Source organism: Schistocerca gregaria, unplaced genomic scaffold (assembly GCF_023897955.1).
Source record: "Schistocerca gregaria isolate iqSchGreg1 unplaced genomic scaffold, iqSchGreg1.2 ptg000483l, whole genome shotgun sequence".
In the NCBI taxonomy this organism is placed as follows: domain Eukaryota; kingdom Metazoa; phylum Arthropoda; class Insecta; order Orthoptera; family Acrididae; genus Schistocerca; species Schistocerca gregaria.
The window spans coordinates 705,001-713,888 of record NW_026061892.1 but is presented as its reverse complement, the minus strand read 5'-3'; the positions used below and the strand labels follow the sequence as shown (position 1 = coordinate 713,888).

Below are 8,888 nucleotides of genomic sequence, written 5' to 3'. Positions count from 1 at the left end.
TTGTTATCCTCATGTAAACGTCTTGCAAGTGTTGCTTACTTTCCACATATTCCCGCTATCCACTGTCAATTGTACTGCAATAGGACTATATCGCCCCCCACCCCTCTGTCCCTCTGTCCCCCTCTGTGTCTCTGTCTCTCTGTCCTCTCAAGCTGGTCGGTCGGGCGTTTGAGTGTTAAATGAGCCTCGCACCTGTTCAGTTGCATTCAGATGTCGACGCCCTCAGTGTACGTCGTGGCATAGCCTGTGTCCATTGTCCGCTGATGTCGTACGTGTAACCCACACACTGTACCTATCATCGGTCCTTACGTACAGAGCGAAGTAGTGTGATACGTGTGACCGTACGCTGGCTGTGCCCAACGGTCTCGAATCTCAATTTCCGTATGTTGTGCTCGATGCTACTTGTCTCGTCTCCCAATAACAGCTAGGTTGCACTGTGGTACGCCGTAGAGGCGTGTGGGAGGAACGGACGAACGCATTGTATGTCACCCTGGGTCGCTGGGGGTGGTAGTGGGTTGAGTCAGGTCAGCGTGAGCCGTCTGATGTGCTGACACGTGTATTCTGACTTAGTCGTATTGCCTCACAAAAAGTGCTACCCTGGTGGACCGCGTTCCATATCTGGGACATGCCACAGATGCCGGTTGACAGTGGATTGCGGAAGGGACATCGCATACGTGCGCGGGCCACCTTCCACGTGTTCTCTCGTGCACACGTCGCAGTGTGTATGTGGTCTGATGTAGTGTGTCGTGACACATGACATCCTGGCATGCAAGAATTGTTTAATTCGCAAATGTAGGTGGACATCTACGTTTACTGCCAAAGATACGCAAATGAACTGGAAATCCGTTGTAGAGCTGTTGTTCACGCTGGAGCTGAATCGGTGATGGCGACGATCGGTACAGCTATTAACCGGTTGTTTCAGCGGTACCCGCCATATCAACGAACGTGAGTAGGCCCATGTGGGTATGAAGCGATACGCGGCGGTGGCTTGGTGGGACTGTTCCCGGCCGGTGAAGGGGGCCGCCCGGCGTGTTGGCCGCGCGCTGCGTGGGCGCACGCGCAACGGCCGGCTGGTGGGGGGCGCCGAGTGGCAGGAGCGCCAGCCGACGGGCCTGGCAGGCGGCGCAGCTACGCAGCGGCGCACCCTGCACGCGGCGCGTGGCGGCCAAAGTCGGTTTTGCCGAGCCCGGTGCGAAGCGCGGTGGACATCTGCAGTGTGCTGGTCTGATTGAGGACTGTGTGCATTGGGGATGCGCCGCCGTCTGCTGCTCGGTCGCCCCAGCGGTTCTCGCAGGTGGTTTGTATCGCAGTTGTGCGGACGTGTTGGCGCGTGCGCTGTGCTGGGAGAGTTAGCTTCTGCACCCAAGTGGGGCTTTGCCCTTGTGTGGCGCTGGCGTTGGAGCTGCCGGTCACCATAGGTGGCGCGTGTTGTCTCCCGCCGGCAATGCCACGACAGCACGGTCCCGGGCCTCTGTCGGCAGCGGCAAGCTCAGTTGGGAGCAAGGGTGTTCGCACTGAAACCGTCTACTCGCCTAACTCCGGGCGATTGCGCCTCTCTCGAAACCGACCAAGTACCTAGGACGGCGCCGCGCGCCGCCGGGACCTGAGAGGGTTTCGAGGTGTATCGTGCAGGGGAGCTCGGCCTCCTCCTGTTTGCAGAATAATTGAGCGGACGCTTGCGTGTTCGCACGGGCCCCTGGGACACACTCCCGGGTGGCCGGCTGCTCAGCTCTAGTTGACGCAGCTCCCTGGTTGATCCTGCCAGTAGTCATATGCTTGTCTCAAAGATTAAGCCATGCATGTCTCAGTACAAGCCGCATTAAGGTGAAACCGCGAATGGCTCATTAAATCAGTTATGGTTCCTTAGATCGTACCCACGTTACTTGGATAACTGTGGTAATTCTAGAGCTAATACATGCAAACAGAGTCCCGACCAGAGATGGAAGGGACGCTTTTATTAGATCAAAACCAATCGGATTGGCCCGTCTGGTCCGTTTGCCTTGGTGACTCTGAATAACTTTGGGCTGATCGCACGGTCCTCGTACCGGCGACGCATCTTTCAAATGTCTGCCTTATTAACTGTCGATGGAAGGTGCTGTGCCTACCATGGTTGTAACGGGTAACGGGGAATCAGGGTTCGACTCCGGAGAGGGAGCCTGAGAAACGGCTACCACATCCAAGGAAGGCAGCAGGCGCGCAAATTACCCACTCCCGGCACGGGGAGGTAGTGACGAAAAATAACGATACGGGACTCATCCGAGGCCCCGTAATCGGAATGAGTACACTTTAAATCCTTTAACGAGTATCTATTGGAGGGCAAGGCTGGTGCCAGCAGCCGCGGTAATTCCAACTCCAATAGCGTATATTAAAGTTGTTGCGGTTAAAAAGCTCATAGTTGGATTTGTGTCCCACGCTGTTGGTTCACCGCCCGTCGGTGTTTAACTGGCATGTATCGTGGGACGTCCTGCCGGTGGGGCGAGCCGAAGGGGTGCTTTCGCGTCCCGAGGCGGACCCCGTTTAAATCCTACCAGGGTGCTCTTTGTTGAGTGTCTCGGTGGGCCGGCACGTTTACTTTGAACAAATTAGAGTGCTTAAAGCAGGCAAGCCCGCCTAAATACTGTGTGCATGGAATAATGGAATAGGACCTCGGTTCTATTTTGTTGGTTTTCGGAACCCGAGGTAATGATTAATAGGGACAGGCGGGGGCATTCGTATTGCGACGTTAGAGGTGAAATTCTTGGATCGTCGCAAGACGAACAGAAGCGAAATCATTTGCCAAGTATGTTTTCATTAACCAAGAACGAAAGTTAGAGGTTCGAAGGCGATCAGATACCGCCCTAGTTCTAACCATAAACGATGCCAGCCAGCGATCCGCCGCAGTTCCTCCGATGACTCGGCGGGCAGCCTCCGGGAAACCAAAGCTTTTGGGTTCCGGGGGAAGTATGGTTGCAAAGCTGAAACTTAAAGGAATTGACGGAAGGGCACCACCAGGAGTGGAGCCTGCGGCTTAATTTGACTCAACACGGGAAACCTCACCAGGCCCGGACACCGGAAGGATTGACAGATTGATAGCTCTTTCTTGATTCGGTGGGTGGTGGTGCATGGCCGTTCTTAGTTGGTGGAGCGATTTGTCTGGTTAATTCCGATAACGAACGAGACTCTAGCCTGCTAACTAGTCGCGTGACATCCTTCGTGCTGTCAGCGATTACTTTTCTTCTTAGAGGGACAGGCGGCTTCTAGCCGCACGAGATTGAGCAATAACAGGTCTGTGATGCCCTTAGATGTTCTGGGCCGCACGCGCGCTACACTGAAGGAATCAGCGTGTCTTCCTAGGCCGAAAGGTCGGGGTAACCCGCTGAACCTCCTTCGTGCTAGGGATTGGGGCTTGCAATTGTTCCCCATGAATGAGGAATTCCCAGTAAGCGCGAGTCATAAGCTCGCGTTGATTACGTCCCTGCCCATTGTACACACCGCCCGTCGCTACTACCGATTGAATGATTTAGTGAGGTCTTCGGACTGGTACGCGGCATCGACTCTGTCGTTGCCGATGCTACCGGAAAGATGACCAAACTTGATCATTTAGAGGAAGTAAAAGTCGTAACAAGGTTTCCGTAGGTGAACCTGCGGAAGGATCATTACCGACTAGACTGCATGTCTTTCGATGTGCGTGTCGTGTCGCGCAACATGCTACATGTACGGCAGTAGCCGTGCGCCGCGTGCGGAACCACGCGTGCCTCTCAAAACTAGCGGAAGTGTCGTTGTTGTTGTGTGGTACGAGCGCTGAAGCTCTGGAGCGGCTGGCCTGCGGTACCTGGCGCCTGGCGCCTGGCGCCGGTTTTGAATGACGTTCGCCTGAGTGCCTGTCCGCTCTGGTGTGGAGCCGTACGACGCCCATCGGCTGTGACGCCGTTGGACACAAAAAAATAGTGGAACAGGGGCCGTCAGACGCCTCAGTCCCGCGAATGCTACTGTCTTGAAAGAGACAGTGGGAGACTGAAAAGGACGGTGGATCACTCGGCTCGTGGGTCGATGAAGAACGCAGCAAATTGCGCGTCGACATGTGAACTGCAGGACACATGAACATCGACGTTTCGAACACACATTGCGGTCCATGGATTCTGTTCCCGGGCCACGTCTGGCTGAGGGTCGGCTACGTATACTGAAGCGCGCGGCGTTTGTCCCGCTTCGGAGACCTGGGAGTGTCGTGGTCGCCTGTGTGGCCGGCCGCGTCTCCTTAAACGTGCGATGCGCGCCCGTCGCCTGGCGGTTCGCATACCGGTACTTTCTCGGTAGCGTGCACAGCCGGCTGGCGGTGTGGCGTGCGACACCTCGTACAACGACCTCAGAGCAGGCGAGACTACCCGCTGAATTTAAGCATATTACTAAGCGGAGGAAAAGAAACTAACAAGGATTCCCCCAGTAGCGGCGAGCGAACAGGGAAGAGTCCAGCACCGAACCCCGCAGGCTGCCGCCTGTCGTGGCATGTGGTGTTTGGGAGGGTCCACTACCCCGACGCCTCGCGCCGAGCCCAAGTCCAACTTGAATGAGGCCACGGCCCGTAGAGGGTGCCAGGCCCGTAGCGGCCGGTGCGAGCGCCGGCGGGACCTCTCCTTCGAGTCGGGTTGCTTGAGAGTGCAGCTCCAAGTGGGTGGTAAACTCCATCTGAGACTAAATATGACCACGAGACCGATAGCGAACAAGTACCATGAGGGAAAGTTGAAAAGGACTTTGAAGAGAGAGTTCAAAAGTACGTGAAACCGTTCTGGGGTAAACGTGAGAAGTCCGAAAGGTCGAACGGGTGAGATTCACGCCCATCCGGCCACTGGCCCCCGCCCTCGGCAGATGGGGCCGGCCGCCCGCGCGGAGCAATCCGCGGCGGGGTCGTGTCCGGTTGCCTTTCCACTCGCCGCGGGGTGGGGCCGTTCCGGTGTGCGGTGGGCCGCACTTCTCCCCTAGTAGGACGTCGCGACCCGCAGGGTGCCGGCCTACGGCCCGGGTGCGCAGCCTGTCCTTCCGCGGGCCTCGGTTCGCGTCTGTTGGGCAGAGCCCTGGTGTCCTGGCTGGCTGCTCGGCGGTATATCTGGAGGAGTCGATTCGCCCCTTTGGGCGCTCGGGCTACCGGCAAGCGCGTGCGGTTTTTCCCGGATGACGGACCTACCTGGCCCGGCCCCGGACCCGCGCCGCTGTTGGCTCGGGATGCTCTCGGGCGGAATAATGGCTCCCGTCAGCGGCGCTTCAGCTTTGGACAATTTCACGGACCAAGGAGTCTAACATGTGCGCGAGTCATTGGGCTGTACGAAACCTAAAGGCGTAATGAAAGTGAAGGTCTCGCCTTGCGCGGGCCGAGGGAGGATGGGGCTTCCCCGCCCTTCACGGGGCGGCGGCCTCCACACTCCCGGGGCGTCTCGTCCTCATTGCGAGGTGAGGCGCACCTAGAGCGTACACGTTGGGACCCGAAAGATGGTGAACTATGCCTGGCCAGGACGAAGTCAGGGGAAACCCTGATGGAGGTCCGTAGCGATTCTGACGTGCAAATCGATCGTCGGAGCTGGGTATAGGGGCGAAAGACTAATCGAACCATCTAGTAGCTGGTTCCCTCCGAAGTTTCCCTCAGGATAGCTGGTGCTCGTACGAGTCTCATCCGGTAAAGCGAATGATTAGAGGCCTTGGGGCCGAAACGACCTCAACCTATTCTCAAACTTTAAATGGGTGAGATCTCCGGCTTGCTTGATATGCTGAAGCCGCGAGCAAACGACTCGGATCGGAGTGCCAAGTGGGCCACTTTTGGTAAGCAGAACTAGCGCTGTGGGACGAACCAAACGCCGAGTTAAGGCGCCCGAATCGACGCTCATGGGAAACGATGAAAGGCGTTGGTTGCTTAAGACAGCAGAACGGTGGCCATGGAAGTCGGAATCCGCTAAGGAGTGTGTAACAACTCACCTGCCGCAGCAAGTAGCCCTGAAAATGGATGGCGCTGATGTGTCGTGCCTATACTCGGCCGTCAGTCTGGCAGTAACGGCCGGTCCTCGCGGCCGGCCGCGAAGCCCTGACGAGTAGGAGGGTCGCGGCGGTGGGCGCAGAAGGGTCTGGGCGTGAGCCTGCCTGGAGCCGCCGTCGGTGCAGATCTTGGTGGTAGTAGCAAATACTCCAGCGAGGCCCTGGAGGGCTGACGCGGAGAAGGGTTTCGTGTGAACAGCCATTGCACACGAGTCAGTCGATCCTAAGCCCTAGGAGAAATCCGATGTTGATGGGGGCCATCATAGCATGATGCACTTTGTGCTGGCCCCCGTTGGGCGAAAGGGAATCCGGTTCCTATTCCGGAACCCGGCAGCGGAACCGATATAAGTCGGGCCCCTCTTTTAGAGATGCTCGTCGGGGTAACCCAAAAGGTCCCAGAGACGCCGTCGGGAGATCGGGGAAGAGTTTTCTTTTCTGCATGAGCGTTCGAGTTCCCTGGAATCCTCTAGCAGGGAGATAGGGTTTGGAACGCGAAGAGCACCGCAGTTGCGGCGGTGTCCCGATCTTCCCCTCGGACCTTGAAAATCCGGGAGAGGGCCACGTGGAGGTGTCGCGCCGGTTCGTACCCATATCCACAGCAGGTCTCCAAGGTGAAGAGCCTCTAGTCGATAGAATAATGTAGGTAAGGGAAGTCGGCAAACTGGATCCGTAACTTCGGGATAAGGATTGGCTCTGAGGATCGGGGCGTGTCGGGCTTGGTCGGGAAGTGGGTCAGCGCTAACATGCCGGGCCTGGGCGAGGTGAGTGCCGTAGGGGTGCCGGTAAGTGCGGGCGTTTAGCGCGGGCGTTGTCTGCTCTCGCCGTTGGTTGGCCCCGTGCTGGCCGGCGGTGCAGGATGCGCGTGCCTGCGCGGCGTTCGCGCCCTGGTGCTTCAACTTGCGTGCAGGATCCGAGCTCGGTCCCGTGCCTTGGCCTCCCATGCATCTTCCTTGCTGCGAGGCCGCGTCCGCTTAGCGTGCTCCTCCGGGGGCTCGCGGGTGCGCGGATTCTCTTCGGCCGCCATTCAACGATCAACTCAGAACTGGCACGGATTGGGGGAATCCGACTGTATAATTAAAACAAAGCATTGCGATGGCCCTAGTGGGTGTTGACACAATGTGATTTCTGCCCAGTGCTCTGAATGTCAACGTGAAGAAATTCAAGCAAGCGCGGGTAAACGGCGGGAGTAACTATCACCGCCCGTGTGATTCACGCCCAGGTAGTCGGAGACCATCTCCGGCTCGACTGGTGTCACTCCCAGAAGGCGGCCTACTACGACACGCCATCCATCCGGCGTGCCATCTCCAATCTGCACCGTGACGTCGAGGAGGTGACTGTGTCCACCGTGACATTGAACTGGAGGGGCGTATAGTCTCCAGCGTCGGCGAAGGATCTCTGCGCATTAGGATTTCGACCCCGAGAACTGGCGGTACTCAGCACGAGAGTACTGCAGAGCTGCTGCACAAGTTACCGTATTTACGAGCGTATGACGACCGCAAGGCCGATGCCACGAGCCGGCGTCGGATAGACTGCTGGATATTATCTTCGCCTTGACTCCTGGGGCCTATTCACAGGAGGAATAACCGTCTTTGTTCTTTGTTCTTTGTTCTTCCTCTCTTTATCTGTCTATTTGTGTTTTCTTCCTTTTCCAATACATTTATTGTTGTTCTTATTCGCCCTGTAAGTCCCCACCTCGGTGGCGGACATTGGCGTACAAAATGTGATCTATTGTACCAATATACTGTATTGTATTTATACTTGTGTTATTCTACGGAATAAAGACGGCTTGTCATAGCCAAATGCCTCGTCATCTAATTAGTGACGCGCATGAATGGATTAACGAGATTCCCGCTGTCCCTATCTACTCTCTTGGATGTACTTGGAAAGACCTTTGAGAAGTTACTTACTGACAGACTTTTGAGCCACAGGACTTTGTATGGCATGAGTGATCGGCAGTTCGGATTCCGGAAGGGTCGCTCCACTCAGGACGCGATCAACGAGGTTTCTCGGATTGTCCACTCAGCCAGTACGAAGTATGTTCTGGGTATTATGGTGGATATTTCAGGGGCCTTCGACAACTTGTGGTGGCCCGCACTCTTCTCCCGCTTGCGGGAGATGGAGTGCCCTGGGCTGCTGTATCGTTGTCTGGAGGCCTACTGTAATGACAGACTGGCTAGGATTGCGGCTCCGGGGACTGTGGTGACTAAGAGGATATCTCGGGGGTGTCCCCAGGGATCAGTATTTGGTCCGGTTTTTTGGGATATTACCATGGAACCGCTGCTGAACATCTTGCAGGGGGATGCTTCAGTCCTGGGTGCCGTGGCCTGCGCGGACGACCTGGTCATACTTGTGGAAGGAAACAGTAGAGCTATAATAGAAGAGCGTGCGAGGGTAGCTGTTGGGCTCTTGCAGATATGGTGCGGTCGCTCCAAATTAATGGTAGCGCCTAGGAAGTCCTTGTATATGTTACTGAAGGGTAAGCTCAATAGAGACCCAACCATAAGAATCGATGATGTGATGGTAGCTAGGCGTGGCTCAGCTAGATACCTGGGTGTGTACTTGGATGAACACTGGAATTTTGGGGTACACATTCAGCAGACTGCTGCAAAGGCGTTGGCGTTATTCAACAAGTTAATAACTATTGGGCAGCGGCGTTTTCATCTGCCGCTGAAGGCTATCCATATGTATCATAACTGTTTATTGGCTCCAATTGTTGGTTACGGTGCAAGTGTGTGGGCCCACAGGTTGGCTCTGGTGAGGCCAGCAATGGCGGTAAGGCGAGTCCAAAGGAATGTACTTCTGAGATGTATTGGTGCATTTGGCACCAGTCCTACAGATGCTTTGTTGGTGATTATGGGTTTGTGTCCATTACACTTTATAATTCGCCAGCA

General features: G+C 56.1%; 1 non-coding gene and 2 pseudogenes across 1 annotated transcript; all 3 read left to right on the top strand.

The window, feature by feature from the left end:
• The first annotated feature begins 1,745 nt into the window (after nt 1-1,745).
• LOC126313531 (small subunit ribosomal RNA) lies at nt 1,746-3,638 on the top strand. The gene has a single exon (XR_007555216.1). It is a non-coding gene; the product is annotated as a small subunit ribosomal RNA (ribosomal RNA).
• Nucleotides 3,639-3,996: 358 nt separating this feature from the next.
• On the top strand, nt 3,997-4,149 carry LOC126313453 (5.8S ribosomal RNA; annotated as a pseudogene).
• A 188-nt stretch (nt 4,150-4,337) lies between these two features.
• The window catches only part of LOC126313611 (large subunit ribosomal RNA), a 6,899-nt pseudogene continuing 2,348 nt past the window's right edge, over nt 4,338-8,888 (top strand).